The following is a 20542-nucleotide window of genomic DNA, read 5'->3' as shown; positions in this document are numbered from 1 at the left end:
CATTGATGCCTGCCGCACAGTGGGAAAGGGGGGAAGGCGGTTGGATCTGGTTGGTTGCCCACTCGACAGCTTCGTTCGAGACGTCGCAGCAAGCGCGGCACGTAGCCAGCCAGCGGCTTTTTGAAGCGACTGGCTTTGCGTCTGGTGGTGAGATTAGTCATTAAGCCTCGCCAGCCGCGTTCCCGGCTGTGTTTGTGTTCCCGGTGGCGCAGACAAGTTTCCTTCGGACGAAAACTCTCCTGGTTCGTCTCATTGGTGAGAAATTTCGACGTTGTGTTGTCCTTGGTCTTCCTTTCAGCTTTATGTGTTGCGTGGGTGACACTGGATACACGTCGGTGACACTGGTTGATGGATTGGCGGTTGGTTGAACACTGGCAGGTGATGCTGGTTGATGGATGGCTCGACTCCATGGCGGAGTTGCGCTCATAGCTTAAGCTGAAGAGGTAGCGATGATTTAACTTGTGGAGAAATTAACTATCTAGTCAGGGAGCAAACTTGGAAGGCTAACAGTTTGAATTTTACAGACCTGTTTGAAGCGATTCCTATTTTTTTTTTCACAGTCTTGCTGTTGTAATTGTTTCTTCTGCATTCTCTAGCTTTTTCAGTTTTTAAGTTAACAGCCGACAAGCAGCGCAGTGTGATAAACCGTCAGATAAACTATAGTTACAGATACTATCGTAGGGGGCGCTGTTGCAATTTCGATACGTCACGATCGGAAACTTTCCGTTGACAATTCTTATGGCGTTTGTACTCATTGGGTTATAGCTGAAGTGAAACTGGATACCGTTTCATGAATGATCTGTTTCCTTGTAGAAAGTGGAGGTCACTTTCTTTCCTGTACTTGCTGACGACATGTTTATTTCGTTAGGAAAGCGCCTTGAATGAAGCCGTTTGTGCGTTTGGCGCCATCAGTGAGGCCAGTGACGTCACGCGTGACGTCGTTGTAGTAACCGTTACGTGCTAGTCACGACATGCGAGTGATTATTGTATCACGCAACTTCACGCCTGCGCCTGGTGCGCCTCCTGTTGATTTCTGTATTTCTGTGTTTTGTGAACAGGTGACAGTATCCTAATGCTGCAGCGGTGTTTACAAAGGATAGTCTGCAAATTATATCTGATTTAAAATCGCTTCAATGTCCTGTTAATTCAGCATGAGCAAGCAGCATTTGAAGAGAGGCGTCGTGGCTTTCCGTACAACTCTATTATAATTGTTAACGCTCGACATTGTTTACGTATAACTATTCTGTGCAGTTTCGATAAGTATTCAGTTTACTTACTTTCACACATAAAAAGAAAATATATTTTTCTTCTCCACCTAACTTGCAATAATGTCATGTAGCGGTTATTCGTCCAAAGTAAAACTACTTCGTAAAAGCAGAAGCCATGCTTATCATTCATGCTTAAGGTGAAGTTGATGTCATGCGAGAAGGGTGTTCCCTTTCCTGCTGTGCGATCCAGTACTTTGTCAGTTGTTTACGCTGTGTTATTCAAACTTTCAAAGGCGCCCGATAAAGTCAAGGCTTCTTTCACAACCTCCGCAATGCGCGTAAAACGCTCGCAGCTATTTAATCGCAGGGCTTCATCATTGTGATCATAATAATCATGATCATTATCATCGTCATCTGAGCTAAGTTCACGGCAGGACGAAGGCCATTCCCAATGATTTGAAACTGCTTGTTCTTTATGTGAGCCGCTCCCCCGCCGCGATGGCTCAGTGGTTAGAGCGCTCGACTACTGATCCGGAGTTCCCGGGTTCGAACCCGACCGCGGCGGCTGCGTTTCTATGGAGGAAAAACGCTAAGGCGCCCGTGTGCTGTGCGATGTCAGTGCACGTTAAAGATCCCCAGGTGGTCGAAATTATTGCGGAGCCCTCCACTACGGCACCTCTTCTTCCTTTCTTCTTTCACTCCCTCCTTTATCCCTTCCCTTACGGCGCGGTTCAGGTGTCCAACGATATATGAGACAGATACTGCGCAATTTCCTTTCTCCAAAAACCAATTATTATTATTATTATTATTATTATTATTATTATTATTATTATTATTATTATTATTATTATTATTATTATTATGTGAGCCGCAGCTACGTCATTGGAGTAATTTTTCTGTGCTCATCTGTTCTGACGCTCGATCGTCCCTGTCTAAAATCTCTCATTATCCACTCTGATAAGGCCGGCGCTCGACCTCCCCTGTTTAGGTTCTTCTGTCATTTACCACTCTGATAAGGCCGGCGCTTTACCTCTCCTGTTCAGGTTATCTTACTATCCACTCTGATTGGGCCGGCACTGTTTGTCAGAACTGCGTATTAAATGCACGTTCCGCACGTTTTGCCATGCGTCCGTGTTTGTCTTTTTAAATTTGCGGACACATCCTAAACTCGTGTTTCCTTCTTGATCCGCGCTGATTCATCCCCGCGTCTTAAAGGGACGCTCAGGACTAATCCTTTCAGTAAAAAACGATTGTTTGGACATTTGTGGTTCTCTAGACGTTTATTCGACTGCAAAAGACGCACTTATTGTCGATAAACTTGTAATTAAAATATTTGCCGACGATCATACGGTGTGATGCGACAAATGTGCGTCAGCAGTATTTGTTTAACATTTCGCATTAAGATTGATCGCCCAGCCATTGCGTCTTTGAATTCATTTCACCGTCACTTTTTTTATTTGTGTGTGCCGCTTCGGCGTGGGTTTCTGGTAATGCAGATTCTGATGGGTGGATGGTTCCAGGATGAAGGCTTTTGGAGGGTGGGTGGATAGTGGTGGGTGGAACTTCTTTAGGGTGGAGATGGGTAGGTGGTGTTGAGAGGAGGAACCTCTGGACTGTGCAGGTGTGTGGAAGATGGAGGTGGGTTGGTGGTTAAATGACCGGTAGTCACGCGCACGCGGCCGGATTTATTAGTGACAGTGGACTGTGTGCTGCCAGCGCTGTAAAATGAAACATTTTTCATCGCCTGACATTAAAACTTACACCACTTACGATGAAAGTGACTTCGTGACCGTTTACTGGAAGGAAATGGCGGAAAGACCTACAGCCAAAGTGAGCCGCACGATCACAAAGCAAACACATCGCCGGTTAGTTAGTGATAACGACACTTTGCGGCGCTACCTGTATTATATTTGTCTGGTAATGCCCAGTTTATAAAAGCATTGGCTGTCAGTGAAAGCATACCCTCTCTGTCATTAGAACGTGGTTATTAATTGGCACATGTCACCTTCAATATGTCTGCATATTTCCCTTCGACATCGCGCCTGTCAATTTCTTCTCCGTCGCTCGCTGCAATCTTTTCAGCCATGACTTCAGCCATTTCGTTAGCCTTCAACTTCAGACCCCAAACGCCTTGGTCGCGGCAGTCCTTAGTCTACCATAAATAGTGCTGACTAAGACTAACTCACGAACGCAATCATACATCCAGTCCCCGACATCCGCTTAGCGTTCGCACAAAACATGTGCGTGACTCCTTGAGCGTGCGCAAGCTTTCGCCGCTTTATCGAATACGCGCCTTTTACAAGACCCCGCGAACGAGGCAGACAGCTGAGTGGCGGGCTTCTTTCGACATCCGCGTATGCGCGGCGATGGCTGTGAATAACTTGCGCTGCCTTCGGGCCACCTTGGGACGTGACGGAGAATCGGTGAGCTATAAGCGCGGAGTGCGTGTGTGTGTGGTGGCGAGGGGGATGTCCTTGGTAGACAATGGCCGCGCCGGCGTCCCGAAAAAGCAGTAATGAACGCTGAAGTAGGCAGGACAGAGAACTATGGGAAGAGCCACGTCTGTCGTTTGGCGAGGGCGGTATAGGCGTGAGTTGCGTCGGAAGAACGAATAATTATGCGAAGGACGCCGCAACGGTCGTGCCGACGGGGCCTACCTTCTCCAGGCTCCTGATTAGATACAAACGGTGAAAACAATTTGTTAAATACAAACGAAGTGCGTCATCTGCGCGTCGTTAGCAGAGACGCATGAGCGGCTTTTGTGGTTATGTAATGTGCAGTGAACACCGTTTGTTGACGGCTTGGGGGTCCTTGGTGCAAGGATGGTGTACTTGGCGCACGAAGGTAAGAAAAACGACTGAAAAGGGGTCACTGAAACGCCCGTGTTGACAGTAGGAAAAATGAGGACAGTGTATCGTAGCGCGCTTCGATGCTATACCAACAATGTCATTCCACAACGGCGCCCAACACTTCTTACGGGACAGGGGGTGAGGGGAGATATGAGGCATTTTGGTAAAGTCGTATTCCTCTACATAATCAATGTACGTTGTTCAAAAGCCATATTGGTGAGCACCTTATAGCGGTGTGTAACTTGTATACTTACGTATACCTTGCCACCTCAAAAATAGGCACAGTGAAGATAGACCCAATCCGATGTTCTCTTTTGTTACTCTGGATGGTCAATTTGCGTTGGATTCGCTAGCCTGAGTAGTCTGAGTAATCGAAGTTTGAAGTCACTTCATCTTGCTGACAACGGCTGACAACGGCAGTGCTCGCAACGGCGTTTTACACTTTTCTGAGTGAGTTGAGAGCAACTGCTTCAGGTTTAAACGTGCCCACTTCACACGCACGACCAATGGAAAATAGAACTCTTGGTTCGTTTATCTGTACCCTCACATCAACCTTCAAAAATAAAATAGCGAAGCAATAAGGGGTCCAAGCGTCTACTAGAACACTGCTGAGAAAATGTAAGCTACTCACTCACGCTAGCTTAGTAAACGCTGAGGGCGCCTGCTACTGAAGTGTTCCTCGCCCTTCGTATATTCCTTCGGCCTGTAAAAGCGACCCAGCATAAAAAACAACAGGGTATGGAGGCGGAACTATAGCCTCTATAGCGGAACTTTGGCAGAGCATAAACGAGCTGACGGACGGACAAGAGGCCTACAGAACTAGCTGTCCAGTGCCTCTGGGAACTCACTTTCCCTTCGTCTGACCTCCTGCCTCGCTTCGGGTGAGGGTAAGGGAGGATTGGTTCTACTACCGCTTCCAGGAAGGAAACGGGAGGGGAGGGTGGCTGCGAAGGAGAAGGCCTTCAACGAGAGGCGAAAGGCACGCAGCCGGCTGGTCGACCGGCCAAAGCATAGGCCGGCGCTCGTTCAAGCTACAACTACGCCACAGCTCTCCTGCCGCCGACAGTCACGTTGCGGCTGGGCTGCGCGTCCCACAGGCCTACTTGGGAAGACGGCGCTCGTGCTCGCGTGTGTAGTACCGTGCTTCTTGCTGGCTTCGGAGCGCCTCTTACGTGTCCTGTTGGCTGCGCCTAGCCCGTCTAAACCATTATCTTGATCGGACTAGCACGCCGTTGGCTCGTGGGACAGTTTTGCCGCGTCTTGTGTTGTGGAAGCGCCGTGAAGTTTCTCGGTTGCTGTGGTTAGTAGTGGAGGTGGTTGGTGCTAGGGGCACAGCTCTTCCGTGTTCGCTCAGCGTTGCCTCGTGTTCCGGTTGTGCGCTTACAGTCCTCCGTTGTTTTATCTGTTTACGTACGTATTTTGACGTTAAATACGTGTGGTTCGGAAAGGGATCTGTGCTAGGGCTGCAGGCGTGATAGACGCTTGGCTCGGTGCGGCGGTGCGTGATAGACTGTTCGCAAAGCTTTCGGACGGCGGCGGTTGCACACGACGTCTGCAGCAACGGTTGTGCTTTAAGGCAGTGTGTACATTGTCTTCGTGTTCGTCGCCTAGACCTTCTGGGTACGGTGATGAGCGTTCTACGCGACCCTTGGTGCTGGCTCAAGGTGTCTCCGTGCGTTTGGTAAGTGATCAGTTGCGCTACTGTTCTTGTCTAGCTCCCAATTCACTGTGTCGCGTCGCTTGGCCATAGGAAGCTGGGTAGCGTAAAATGTTCTGTGATGCCACTTCGGCCTGTCACTTATGGACAGAGGCGTAGGTACTTTTTTTTTGACAGCCTCTACATACTCATTGTCATTTTACGCCGCCGCGGTGGCTGAGTGGTTATGGCGCTCGGTTACTGGCCCGAAAGACGCGGTTTCGATCCCGGCCGCGGCGGTCGAATTTCGATGGAGGCGAAATTCTAGGGGCCCGTGTACTGTGCGATGTCAGTGCACGTTAAAGAACCCCAGGTGGTCGAAATTCCCGGAGCCCTTCACTACGGCGTCTCTCATAGCCTGAGTCGCCTTGGGACGTTAAACCTCCATAAACCACCAAACCTGATTGTCATTTTACTGAGGCAGTGAGCGCAGGGCGACATATTTTTATTTCTTTTTAAACCACCGATGGTACGAACGTCAGTTAATACACGGAAATACATTTGCCTTGTGCATTACCGGTGCACTGAAAATTTTAGAAGTAGAACCAGTTTGGCGGACATCTGCGATAAATGCGATCTAAGCACGCACAACACAGCCAGCCACATCTTCCCTGTTCCTGTACCTCCAGTCTTGCTTTCATGCTTTGCAGGCTGGATTTCGCATTTGTATGCTTACCATAAATTCAACTTTTGCTTTTTTGTGACTGCGCATCGTTTGTTAATTAACGGTTTCAGGCGGTTTGGACACAATTGTGTACATTGCGAATTCACAGCTTTTTCTAAGAGTGTACAACAACTAGCTGTGGCTTTATATTTATGAGCGGAGGGGGGGGGGGCAGTTTATTTATTTACCAAGTACTAGAGGCCCTTGCAACAGGCCCTAGCAGGAGGGGCAAGGAGAATACAATATTACAGAATATGAATTCATCGCAATGAAATCACAGAACATAAGTGACTATTTTGTAATGGGCCATGTGGAATGTGGAATAGTAAAAGGAGAAAGCTGATACAAATTCGAGGCATGACCACGGATAAGAAGCTAGCAATATGTCAATAGATTCAATGTACATAATAACGTCAGAAGGTAGCTTGTTCCATTCCTCACTTGTGCGTGGATAAAAAGAGTACATGAAAGCGTCTATTTAGCACCCTTTATATCCCGATTAAAGTATTTTTTTTATGCCGTCTAGCAAACGCGGTAACTAACATTTCTCAAAACAGTGAACCTCATGGCGCGTCCTCGGACATTTTCATACTGAACGGTTTCCCCGCCCGTAATAATAATAATATTTATTGGTTCTCAGCGTCATGTAAAACTTCGACATGGATCTCCTAATTGTTCGAACCCTCACTAGACAAATCCTGGTGTTGGGATGTTACAATTTTCAGGCACTGTGACTCCGCGTTTCGATGGAGGCGAAAAGCAAAAAAAAAATGCGCTTTTGTAGTGTGCGTTATCAGAGCACGTTAAAGAACCCGAGGTGGTCTAACTTAATCCGGAAGCCTACGCAGTACTCGTCATTTGAGCGGTGGAAGGCGATGCTAACCGGTGATCGTATCGAGGACCAAAGAGCCCTCATGAAACATGTCAGTCTGAGAGCTCAAGTTAGTGGAGCCGCGGTATGAGGACCCCACCCACAAGCCTCATGAAACAGTCTCCTGATTTTAATCATTAAAGTTTACCTACCTATCTTCTATACGGCATCCATATGTGTCCCGAAGCCTTATACGTGGCTTCTGAACGTTAATCTGACAATTTGCAATTTCCTTTCTGCGAAGTTTTCTTTGTGCCCGTAAGACAATTTCCGCCTGTGTTTTCCGTTACAAACTATACTAATTGTCGGTCTTAAGGCCTCCATAAACTCTTTACGCAGAACAAAAAAAAAATCCCGCCGCGGTGGCTGAGTGGTTAGGGCGCTCGACTACTGATCCGGAGTTCCCGGGTTCGAACCCGACCGCGGCGGCTGCGTTTCTATGGAGGAAAAACGCTAAGGCGCCCGTGTGCTGTGCGATGTCAGTGCACGTTAAAGATCCCCAGGTGGTCGAAATTATTCCGGAGCCCTCCACTACGGCACCTAATTCTTCCTTTCTTCTTTCACTCCCTCCTTTACCCTTCCCTTACGGCGCGGTTCAGGTGTCCAACGATATATGAGACAGATACTGCGCCGTTTCCTTTCCGCAAAAACCAATTATTATTAATATTATTAGAAAAAAATAAAATTTCTCGCGAAAAATGTAATGGCGATCGAGTCCAAAAATTGCTAGCTTGTTTAGCTTGCGAATGCCGGAAACGTGGCAAATGCGTCACTGTGCGGAGTTTTATTGCCTAGCGTATGCGGGCTGAAAAGTTTCGAAATGGCTCGAGCAATATCAGCTCGCACATAAAGGGTTATGACGCGAGCTGCGGTGAGGAGATAAGCCATTCGTAGGCTGGTTATCTGCTAAGAACAGGAAGTTCGAAATTGCGTTGCTGCTCAAGTTCTCTTTCTTTTTACCCCTTTCGACCTTCAGATAAACGCTTATCTCTGGTTATGTTCAGCGAGAAAATGTGCCCCCCTCCCCCCCTAAAAAAAAAGACAAGCGGAGGGTGCGTAGTGCCGTGGAGATAGCTAAGCATTGCGAATTGTACATAATATTCCTGCGTCAAAAGCGTGACGTACGTACTACGTAGTGTTTTCTGTGCGATGCGCAGTCAAGTATAACTTGCCATCTTTATGGAGATCCTTATTGTGCGGTCATTTGGAATGCAATCCGTCCTTGGATAAGCGCCCCGTTTTGGACAGGTACCAAAATTTCGAAACTCTTTTTGAAGCTTTCCTTTGTAGCCTTATGGCCGCGTCTGGGCTGATGCCAATGAGTAATTACTGCCTTAATACAAATCTACGCTACCTTGGGGGATTCCCCCAAAACCTTGGCCAACACTGTTCCCACTTGGAGTTGTAGATCCATTCGCTGTCGCCCTACCACAGGCTTGCCGCCCCGATTAGCTCAGTTGGTAGAGCGACTGGTGCGGTTCAGCGGTGGTCCCGGGTTCGAACCTCGTACCAGGACAAATTTCTCTTCGACTCGAAGTTTCTTAGAAAGCTGTATAGATTTCGCTTGTAGCAGTATGGCTGAGCCGGGGTGGATGGCAATGAGTATTGATCCCTTATTACGTAAAAAAAGAAGGAAAGAAATTGGTTTGGTTTATTGGGGTTTAACGTCCCAAAGCGACTCAGGCTATGAGAGACGCCGTAGTGAAGGGCTCCGGAAATTTCGACCACCTGGGGTTCTCTAACGTGCACTGACATCGCACAGTACACGGGTCCCTAGAATTTCGCCTCCATCGAAAGTCGGCCGCCGCGGCCGGAATCGAACCCGCGTCTTTCGGGCCAGCAGCCGACTGCCGTAACCACTGAGCCACCGCGGCGGATTGGAAAGAAATTGAGGTTGCCAAGTGAATTTATTGTGCCGTTATAAGACACTGCAGGCGTTGGTAGCCCACAGCGTCGGCTGCGTTATTTGCAGAGCAGTTCACTCTTAGTAAAATGATTAAGCTGCGTCGCGACCTTTTCTTTTTTTTTTTCAGATTACGCTCCTTTCTAACGTTATCTTCATAAGGCGGAGAGCGACTTTCTGTGCGCCGGCACACCGAGCTGCAGTTATCACTATTCTTCTTTCTTTCGTTTGCTTGTCGGCTTCCATACGCTCGCTCCGCTGATGTCTCGTTCGATAAGTCGTCGGGTCACCCGCGGAGAAGCCCAGTTAAGCCTGAGCCTGCCGTTACTGGGTTGGACTGGCGCTACAATCCTCGGGACCAGCTGCGCGGCGGTATACGCGTTTTATTTTAATCTCTCGTGCAGCGAGCGACGATGACCGTTTTTCACGCGACAGCGCGGGCCTGGTTCGCTTCCTGTTGCTTATTTTGTACAGTCTGCGGACTGTGGTTCGTTATATAGCGTTCCTCGCGGTCGGTTCCTGGTCGGTAATAGCGACGGTTTATCTGCCCAGTTCAACCGGTAAGCGCTTGATCACGTCGCCGCATTGCTTCTTAATTTGTATACCGCCTGCCTAACCTGAATTCCTGCCATCCTCGAGTGGTGCTAATTTTACCTGCTCCGTGCTCTCGATCGGTTTTGTGTTGTATAGGTGCCCTGTTCGATACTTCTGGTTACCAATCGACAGATTTGCAAGGCGACTTCCGCAGTCGTTAACAGTTCGATATACCGCTTTGAAGAACGTGTTAATTGATTTTCTATTCAAATAGCAGGTCTTAAAAGCGTACTGGGACTAGCCCTCCACTACGGCACCTATTCTTCCTTTCTTCTTTCACTCCCTGCTTTATCCCTTCCCTTACGGCGTGGTTCAGGTGTCCAACGATATATGAGACAGATACTTCGCCATTTCCTTTCCCCAAAAAAACAATTATTAATTATACTACGCACGCAATCCTTTCTTTTCTCATGTGCTCAAAAGAGAACAAACGTCTCGTTCACTTTCGGTCGGCAATTAACGAAGGCTGTCGGTAGTTAACGAAGGCTGCTCGAGATTGTGGCTCAGTGGCTGTGGCGTTCGACTGATGGGCACGAGGTTGCAGACTTGATCCTTGCCTCTGCGGCTGGGTTTCTATGGAAACGCGATTAAAAAACGGCCATATTTTAAGATTTTGGGGCTTCCTAGAAAGAAAGAACCTGGTTGTCGAAATTACTTCGGAATTCTCCTCTACTGTACGTCTCACAGCCCACAGTGTTGCAATCTAGGAAGCAGGACAGTGCTAGCAAAGATCAAAAATAAGAAGAATGCTCTAGTCATTCGTTAACGCAGTACGGCTTTCTACAATTCGTAATAGCGAACTAGCCCGGCTAACAACTTTATCCCGCGTTGCTTTGGAACGTAAAAATCTGGTAAGTAATTGATTTAAAAATATTACTTATCTTTCAAAGTGTCCCAACATCAAGAGCAACTCCTGTAAGCGTGTGTTATCAATTAGCTTCCTGCCATCTCCAAGGTATCTCCAAGCAACCAACTGATTTTTCAAGCGCCCATCCCCTTCATGCACAAATGATTATCCGATGGGCAAAAATGTTACAAGGTCTAGAGTTTATCGTGGAGCATGCCATGAGCAAAAATTTCCATCTTCCATGAGCACTTTCTGTCAAGTCCTCATATCTCCACAGCGATGTCTCAACACAGGTTTCAGGGTGTCGAAAGTCATCCTTCGGTTTTATCGCTGTTATCCCGTTTCCATGCCAAACGCCTTTCTCTTATCGTTTGTATACGGCCCTCTGCGCCTTTCTGACGTTTTCTGTCACTGATAGGCGTTGTGACGGCCTGCCTAAATAATCTGCGTCTTTCAACAGAGCAATAAGTTTTCAGTAGCGCGTTTTCTTTTTTTAATTGTGAGCGCTTTCGCCGGTATTTACCCAAGGGTCTCAAAATTAACTGGTCTTACCTAATTCTTCTCGAGAAAAAAAAAAAGTCACCATGTAAGCAAGTCATCCCATTTTAAGCAATTTAAAGCATTCATTTGTTTAAAAGAAGCACAGAAAAATTCGCACTGTCCGCATCCGTACGAGCGCTATACCGTGAAACGCGAAGGCGTTTATCTTGAAAACTATTTTTTTTTTGCATAAATTTCGCGCGCCTGTTATGAAATGGCCCAATGGATGATTGCGCACAATTCACCCCTTTTTCACATCGTCGAAATTTGTACCCGCTGTGCATTCTGACCAAGAATTCCACGGTATTTATGTCGCGTGCACAAATGCGGGCGCTGCGCCTGAAGCGTCCATATAATACATACTCCGAGGCGCTCTCTCTTGCACCTGTGCGCTCTCTCGAGCCATAAAGTTCGGTGTTGCGGTGTTCCCGTAGCTAGGGTGCTATTGTCGGGTACTGCCGTTTGAGAATGAGACAGCAGACTTTCTTTCTCAGTTTTACGTTCCTATACATACAAAGTGTATCGCTTCGCGGAGCGTCGGTCTCTGTTGCCGTGGCTGCAGCTGCGGTTGCTTATATGACTTGCTGTGTCACTCGTTCTAGGAGGCAGCATCATTGCGTTCGCACGGTTGCATATGGGCGCATACAGTCAACGCATTTTCTCGGGAGAATCTTCCTTAGCGTTTTAAATTGCCCTGCGGAGTTCAGGACGCTGCGAGAGGCCGTGCAATATTCGGGCAAGTTTTGACTTTTGATCTGTCCTCTTTCTTCCTTTCTTCTTTCACTCCCTCCTTTATCCCTTCCCTTACGGCGCGGTTCAGGTGTCCGCCGATATATGAGACAGATACGGCGCCATTTCCTTTCCCCAAAAAACCAATTATGTATATTTAGGGGCTAATGTATCAGTGTTTGGAATGAGGCATGACATTTAATGGTGGGTTCTGGTTTGACTCTGAACACTTAGAGGTAAATCGTGAGAGGTGTGCGAAGTATCGTCCTGTACGATTCGTCGGACGAGACAAATAACAGCCGCCGCGGTGGCTCAGTGGCTATGGTGCTGAGCTGCTGACCCGAAGAGCGCGTGTTCGACAACGGCCGCGGTGGTCTCATTTTCGATGGAGGCGCAATGCTAGATACCCGTGTACTGTGCGATGTCAGTGCATGTTGAACCCCTGGTGGTCGAAATTGTCCGGATCCCTCCTCTACGACGTCCCTCATAGCCTGGGTCGCTTAGCGACGTTAAACCCCACAAACCAACCTACCAACCCAACTAAATAGTGCATTTTTTCAAAATTATTCGAAGCGAATCGCGTATTTTATCAAGTTATCGAATAATTTGCAGGAAATCGGAATAATTCACGCCATATCTTTGTGCGGCGATTATTGCAAAAGCGGTGTCCACACCGACGCTCCGTATATCATGCTGCCGCGATCGGTATGCGCGGGTTTATCGGGATGGAGGGTTCAGCGACGCGGTCCATTCGTGTGTCAGCGCTCATAGTGCTCTTACATAGCCACTGCAGGAGATTGGACGATGTGTCAGGACTGGCGCAGGTTCAGCAAACCCGGAATTAATGCCCAAATCTCGGTGGCCTCATCTCATACGTAGCTCTCGCCCTTCTCATCTACTGAGGTGTGACTCTGGTTAATTCTGTTTCGTCTTGAATAGCAAAACGTAGATGTTCTATACGTATAACTATACAGTCATAGAGTTAATATACTGACTTCCTGTTGCGACCTCCTAGTGGAAATCTGTGTTGCGTCTTTTAAGAGCTACAGCTATAACTCCAGAAGTTATAGCTCTGTGCCGCCGCTAGCGCTTCGTTGTTTCTCATGGCTGCTCGTTTTGTACGAATGTTCGATACGTATTCAATTCAGTTTTTAGCTGCACTATTCTTATTTGATTCGGGGCGGAAAAAGTACCATTCCCTCACCCGAAGGCTATATAAATTGTCTTGCATAGAATTCTGAGTATACTGGGCCTTTCGCATTTTGCCTCCGCCAAAGTGCTTCCTCCGCAGCCGGATCCTCAAAACCTGAGAAATCGTGCTGATTCGCCGTATGCCGTAGCCAGTGAAGTTCTCCAAAGTGCCGATGCAGTTTATTTGGTTAGATGTAGCTAATTCCCAAACCGGCATAGCTGGAAGATTCCTGATCCTGCGGCTTCCAGCAGACTGCCATAATGAGATCGAAGCTATATCTCGAGGAAACTTGCTGTGCATTGTCGCGACTACGGGTCTATACACAACGTGATCATATTGTCAAGGAGGGCCTTAATAGCATAATGTATTTCTTGAAATCTTTTTATTAGAGAAAAAAAACTCGCAGGACGTTTGCCATTGTGTAATGTGAGAATCAGCAACACTTGTTTTCGGTGGTAAACATAATATCGTGCTCTCTTTCTTATATGTCCTCTTCTTTGATAATGTGCACTTGTCGTGAACATGCTGTCACTCGTGACGTCACTATGTTCGGACCTCTCAGCGTGGCGCGTTGCAGATATCCAGCGTGACGTCACTGCATGCTGACCAATCAATGTGGCGAAGTGTTACGCCGGCTCCGCCGCAGAACCGAAGAAACGTGCCTCTAACAGCTCTTGCTGTAAAATGGAGACCAATGTGGCTTTCTCCTGCTAAATTTCTCTAGTGTAGGGAAGGTGGAGGCCACATAGCTTAAGGTTAATAATAATAGTAATTGGTTTTTGGGGAAAGGAAATGGCGCATTATCTGTCTCATATATCGGACACCTGAACCGCGCCGCAAGGGAAGGGATAAAGGGGGGAGTGAAAGAAGAAAGGAAGAAAGAGGTGCCGTAGTGGAGGGCTCCGGAATAATTTCGACCACCTGGTGATCTTTAACGTGCACTGACATCGCACAGTGCACGTTAAAGATTCCCAGGTGGTCGAAATTATCATTAATAATAATAATAACAATAATTGATTTTTGGGGAAAGGAAATGGCGCAGTATCTGTCTCATATATCGGCGGACACCTGAACCGCGCCGCAAGAGAAGGGATAAAGGGGGGAGTGAAAGAGGAAAGGAAGAAAGAGGTGCCGTAGTGGAGGGCTCCGGAATAATTTCGACCACCTGGGGATCTTTAACGTGCACTGACATCGCACAGCACACGGGCGCCTTAGCGTTTTGCCTCCATAAAAACGCAGTCGTCGTGGTCGGGTTCGCTGCGTTTTTATGGAGGCAAAAATTATTCCCGAAGTCGTTTTCTGCCTAGTTTCAGGCAAAACTGTTTGAGTCCTTCTTTTGCGTACTTTTGACACTGGTGCCATCATATACAAAGAAATAGCATAGCACTTAATCTTAGGATTCCTCTTTCCGACCTTTTTTCATTGGCTGGGGCAAAGAGTCACGTTTGTGAGGCGGGTTGGTCAGAACAAAACAGAATCTGTCTCTTCTGAAGTCGATTCACTCCTCAAGCCTCTTTCCACGTATATAATAACTCTTTCCTTTTGTGCCTGGCGGCAATCATCAACGTACAGAAAAGGAAGAATCACGAGGAAAGAATTGCGCTGTATTGTATACCGGCCCGAGGGGGGGGGGGGGGGGGGTGCCTCAAGGCGGCAGTGCCGCTGCCATACACATCACAATGCATTCAGGAGCTGCACGCCGCGTCGGCTTTAATGGCTCCATCAGACCGAAACGACCTTTCCACGCGCCTATAGCAGTCGGTCGACCACCGAAGAATGCTTGTCCCGCGCAGTTGGCGGATTAACGGCGTGTCCCAGTTTCGACCGGAAGGCACCGTCGTGACCCGGTCAGGGGCCCGTGAAAAGAAGGAACGTCCCCACCACCACCGCAACCGCATGTGACGTTGCAGTGGCCTCCGAGTTTGACCCGAGCGCTTCTTCCCACAGACACCCCCCGCACCGTCATCGCCACGGGTGAAGCGGCCGTCGGAGGAAAATGTGCCCCCGGAGCGCACCGTTTTTATAACTGCTGGTCATACATGAATGTATGGCCGTTCCACTTGTGCCCTCGTTCGTGTACCGCGTTTGCCGGTGTAGAAGTCGCTTTTTTTTTTCTCTATGGGCAGTCACGGGTATGGTTATGAGACGTTTAACTCCTCAGAGCTGCTATATTCCTTACAAAAACTTTATACAGTCTATAGACTGTCCATAAACTTTTCTATAAAGTGTATAGACTCGCTATAGAACACTTCTAGAGAAATGTCTGTAGGCAACACCAATCCTGTAGACAGTCTGTAGACAATCTATAGATTGATGGCCATACTCATTTAGTACACTTCTCTCTATAGTCTATATACTATGCATAGGCAAAAAGAAATGTCTATAGGAAGGCAATATAGTCTATTATAAGTCTATTGACCATTTTTAAAGGGATCTGAGGCGCCGTACTGGGGAGCTCTTAATTATGTTCGACTATCTCGGCTGCCTCGACATGCGCAGGCGCTGAACTGCTTAGGAGCGTGACTCCGCCTGCTCTCAGTGAAATGCGTCCGGGATTCGAACCCGGAGGCCTCGTACAAGACGCAGCGGCAGAAGCTCGGAAATCGAGTTGCACGCATTCTGCTGGCCACGAGCCTTGGGTTGTGTGAGGCAGTGCCTGCGTTTGCGGAGGTGTAGTTGTTAAATGCACTTTTGAATAGCTATTAAAATAGTTATCCGCGGTATTTCGAGCCTTGTGTATAAATTCACTGACAAAAAAAAATGGAACCAAAAAGGACGCTAGTAGCGCACCGGGAAACGCGGTATTTTGGTGTAGACCTCGTAGTATTGCCGCCGTCTAATCGGTATAGCTGCGTATTAATTCACGGCATCGTGTTTAAAACGTGCTCACGGAAAAAAGAAGGGGGGGGGGGGGGGGAGAAAAATTAACGCGAATTATGCATCGCAAAACGCGGTACTTTCTGAGAGCGCTGTAAGGCTGGCCAGCGTGTAATAGGTAGCAGCAGCGCGGCTTCGCTCCACTGGAACCGGCTCGCCACTTTTTGACGGCGCACTCCTTGGGATGCAATCTTGCTGACGGAACGGTGCTCTCTCGTTCCCAGGCATTCGCGGTTGGAAGTCGTTGGCCGGGCTTTTTGCGCGCTGTTTCTGATAAGTGGGTCGCAGAGGCTGGCGCGGGGACCGCGGCTTTGACATGTGCGTTGCGATACACTTCGGGGTAAGTCGGCGGTGGGGCCAGCGGCCTGAAATGGACTGATAGGCAAATAGCCCGGGGTCGGTCGGTGGCGGAACCAGCAGCCAGAGATGGGCCGATAGGCAAATAGCCTCCAAGCAACAGTGCAGTGTGGTTAAGTGAGCACTCATTGCACGCTTTGGTTCTTTGCCAGCGATGGCCTGTTAAGCTGTGCAGGTTCTGTAGCGAAGAGGTTGCGTTTGCGTACATTCTCGGTGAGCTGCACTTTCTTTCTTTCTTTCTTTCTTTCTTTCTTTCTTTCTTTCTTTCTTTCTTTCTTTCTTTCTTTCTTTCTTTCTTTCTTTCTTTCTTCATGAGTACTTGCTGGCAGGTTTGTCGGTGCATTAGAATTCTTTGAATATTTTCAGCGCGAAAAGAGCTAAGGCGTGGCGTAGGGAAGGGAACCCATGGGACGTGCACGAGCGCTGACTTTCAGACTTCGCAAGCTGGCAAGCCATTCGGGCGGGTCTCCAAGATGTTTGCACGGCTCCGAACAGAACGAGCGCCTCTAAAGACACTGCTTTCCATTTGATGTTGATGTTTAGCGCTCGTCCTGTCTTCTTCTCTATCTGCGTCCCAGTTTTATGCGCTAGTCTTTTAATTAATCCCACAGAGCGGCACGCGAAAGCGACTTAGGAGTCGACGCATATGGCGATAGGGATCGTGCTTGAATGGGGGACGTTAAAGAGGCCTGATTTAGGATAATTACACCTCGGGAGTACTGCTTTCTTTCATCTTCTCTTTATCATCTTTCGTTCCTTGTCGCTGTCTGTCTTTCTCAAAGCAAATGCACGGCCAGCAGTCTTTTTAGTCCATTTGCTTCGATACGCTACAGCGTGTATAGGCTTTGGCATTTGGGTTCATCGTTCCCAATAAGACGCACATCAATAGGAACGGTTTGATCGATCTACGCGTTGACAACTTCATCTTCCATTATAGCCGGCACGCTGTACTGTACATTCTTAAGGGGTGAAGGATTGAGGCCAGTTTTTCTTTTTTTTTTTTTTGCAGTGGGTATGCGCCCCGTAAATGGGACAGAGGAGAGAAGTACCGGGGTAATGAAAACAAAACGTGCTTTTTTTTTCATTACCACTGGCTCGCCCTTGAAGGGTCTTCTTTTCCCACTTTATCTTTTTTTTTTCGCGACGCTAATACCAGACGAGGGCACGTGCAGAACTTGTTACCCCGACCTAGAATTTACCATCTGCGTGGTCTGCAGTTTTTTTTTTTTCGCGCAGTGCTCCGCAGTGCCTTTGCCAATTTAGCGCGCCGCGATCCCGGATCGTTCGGTGATCACGCCTTGGCTGTAGCAATCTGCAATCACGCATAAGCACCCCGGGAGTATGCATTCATTTGGCCAGATATATTATTTCTAGCTTCTTTCGCGAGTGTATCTGTCTATTCCCATCTTTCCACCTTGGTTGACTGCGGTATAACTGGTTATATACATCCAGTGGGCCAAGATGGCAACCATGTATGCTTGCGATGTAATCTTGATAGGGGGCGTGCAGAGCTGCTGATGCTCCTCTTTTACGGTCGTTCCGAGTGACCTAGCTATTTGCAGCGTCGTAAAGCCGGGAAACGTCATGACGCAAAGTCGTTCTCCTACTTTATCTATTAGAAGCGGGTTTTCCATCTGGACGGGAAAGTCTCTTGTAAGGCGTTTTCAATATGCAGAACCGTGCGGCAACTGACCTACTTGGTGCCTTCGATATCCACTGAGCCGTGTTCTTTAGGAATTGGCTGGCAAGGAAATAATCGTGTGGAATAGCCTTTGACGTATTTCTTTCTGAAGGCGTTATCTTCAAGACCGGCAGAAATCCGAAGTGAAATTCTCCGGTAAGCCATCGTTTTCGGTAACCTAACCTGATTGGTAGGACGCTCTTGCGAGCTAGATGGTTGATTTTCGAAAAAGTTTAGAAACATCCCAAAAGCAGGAAGACAGCAGGAATACGACACCAGGGGCGCAGACTGGCCAACTCGTGGCTGAAAGTGAGGCCTCCAGAAAGTGATAAATGTTTCAGGTATGTTACTCGCGGCGTATCGAAGACTATCCTCGGGAGTCAAGTGAAGTATAACTAGGTAATCAACACAGCGCAAAAACGCGCAAAAGATGCTAATCGGAAAGGCGCTGATCGAATGCTCACAAATATACCAGGCGTTTCAGGGAAGACCTGAAGTGATTTTCAGACATAGGCTTTGTGTGCTAAAAATACGGATTTTGTGGCATAGTATTACCGCCCCGCCGCGGTGGCTCAGTGGTTAGGGCGCTCGACTACTGATCCGGAGTTCCCGGGTTCGAACCCGACCGCGGCGGCTGCGTTTTTATGGAGGAAAAACGCTAAGGCGCCCGTGTGCTGTGCGATGTCAGTGCACGTTAATGATCCCCAGGTGGTCGAAATTATTCCGGAGCCCTCCACTACGGCACCTCTCTCTTCATTCCTTCTTTCACTCCCTCCTTTACCCTTCCCTTACGGCGCGGTTCAGGTGTCCAACGATATATGAGACAGATACTGCGCCATTTCCTTTCCCCCCAAAACCAATTATTATTATTATTATTATTAGTATTAGTATTACCAATGTCGGCGGACACCGGAAAGCAGGCGAATTGTCTTAAGGAGTAAGGTGGTCAACTAATTTCTGATAATTAACTTTTTAACCACAGCTAGGCAACTTGTTGCAATTAGAGATTTGTAGCCGGTTAGTAATAGCCGTATCAGTTTTTTTTAGAAGTTTGTAACGTGATTATCCTCAGCGCTGCGGCTCAACAAAATTTGTCTACATCGTGCGAAAATATCTGCACTTTGGAAAAGCATGCTGACAAAGCAACTTTTTCCGGTGCATGTAACTATAGTCAAAAAAGGTAAATTTTGTCGAGGCACAGCGCCCAGGGTGATCGCGGTTTTCCAAATTCTAAAAACTTATGTTGGTATTACTAAGGGTCGGCTACAAATCTCCAATTGCAACTACACGCCTAGCTCTAATAGTTAAAAACTTAAGAATTCAAAATTAGTTAACCAGCCTACTGCTTAAGACGATTCACTCGTTTTCTGGTGCCCCGCCGCCTCCTAACACTCGTAATACTCTGCTGAAAAGGCCATATTTTTACCTCAAAAAAGCTATTTTTGAGAATTACTTAAAATCTTCCGTGAAACACCCGGTATATCGCAGTGGACAGGTGCCCCGCAGGACCCGATTCAAATCCCAGCCTTCTGTACAAAAAATATGCCGTTTAATTCGATTGCAGCGGCGTTCAGAAAGAAAGTTGCAGTTCAAGAAAGTGTCCTGTGCTCACACCTGCCGTATTCGTTTCTTTACCTACTGTCCTCGCCCTTTTGCACAGTTCCTAACCTTTCTCATAACCTGATTGATCTGTGGTGGAATTGCCCGAAGGCTGGTAAGCTTAGAATGCCACGCTGCCAGTACCAACCGCGTTACCGTGAGTTAGGTTATAGCCATACAGCGGTTATAATCAGCGCACGTTTCCTTACTTCGTCGTATAAATTTGCATGTCGTAAATGTGTACAGGGGTGCAGCTCCCTATCATTCGTGTCTGCCTGTCTCGGGCCGCGACCACCGCCCCCTAGCAGTATCTATACGTCGCTGACCGCACGCGAGCTGTCTGAGCTGGCGAGCACTGCCCCGCCCTTGACGATTAAACCTCGATCGCACGACCGAGGTCTGCGACCTCGTCTCAGCCTGTGAAGGGGCAAGGGCGATACGTGCGGCTTTCGTCGAAGGAAAGCCTAGCGAGGTTAGAAAAAAATCGACCTGCTCTTTTCGACCACCCGCCGTGGTGGCTCAGTGGTTAGGGCGCTCGACTACTGATCCAGAGCTCCCGGGTTCGAACCCGACCGCGGCGGCTGCGTTTTTACGGAGGAAAAACGCTAAGGCGCCCGTGTGCTGTGCGGTGTCAGTGCACGTTAAAGATCCCCAGGTGGTCGAAATTATTCCGGAGCCCTCCACTACGGCACCTCTTCCTTTCTTCTTTCACCACTCCCTCCTTTACCCCTTCCCTTACGGCGCGGTTCAGGTGTCCAACGATATATGAGACAGATACTGCGCCATTTCCTTTCCCCAAAAATAAATTATTATTATTATCTTTTTGATCCAGCGTTCCATAGACCAACCGACCACGCCCTAAGACAAGCCCGGGTCTTTTTTTTCTTTTTAATGTTTGTTCTGCGACATTCGTTCGTTCCCCGCTGAACAGGGGC

General features: G+C 48.0%; 1 protein-coding gene across 6 annotated transcripts in view; it reads left to right on the top strand.

Annotated features, from left to right (window-relative positions):
- LOC144104172 (alpha-(1,3)-fucosyltransferase 7-like) overlaps nt 1-20542 on the top strand; it is a 61546-nt gene that overhangs the window by 30783 nt on the left and 10221 nt on the right. The window contains exon 1 of one of the 6 annotated variants that reach the window (XM_077637028.1): nt 76-255. The exons of 2 other annotated variants lie outside the window; for them this stretch is intronic. The gene's annotated coding sequence lies outside the window, so the exon portion shown is untranslated. Of the gene's footprint in view, nt 1-75; nt 256-5082; nt 5739-9604; nt 9752-20542 lie in introns of those variants that run through there. 3 more of the 6 variants (XM_077637027.1, XM_077637030.1, XM_077637029.1) reach the window with 3 other exon arrangements.

Source organism: Amblyomma americanum, chromosome 9 (assembly GCF_052857255.1).
Source record: "Amblyomma americanum isolate KBUSLIRL-KWMA chromosome 9, ASM5285725v1, whole genome shotgun sequence".
In the NCBI taxonomy this organism is placed as follows: domain Eukaryota; kingdom Metazoa; phylum Arthropoda; class Arachnida; order Ixodida; family Ixodidae; genus Amblyomma; species Amblyomma americanum.
This window is presented reverse-complemented; position numbering and strand designations above follow the sequence as displayed.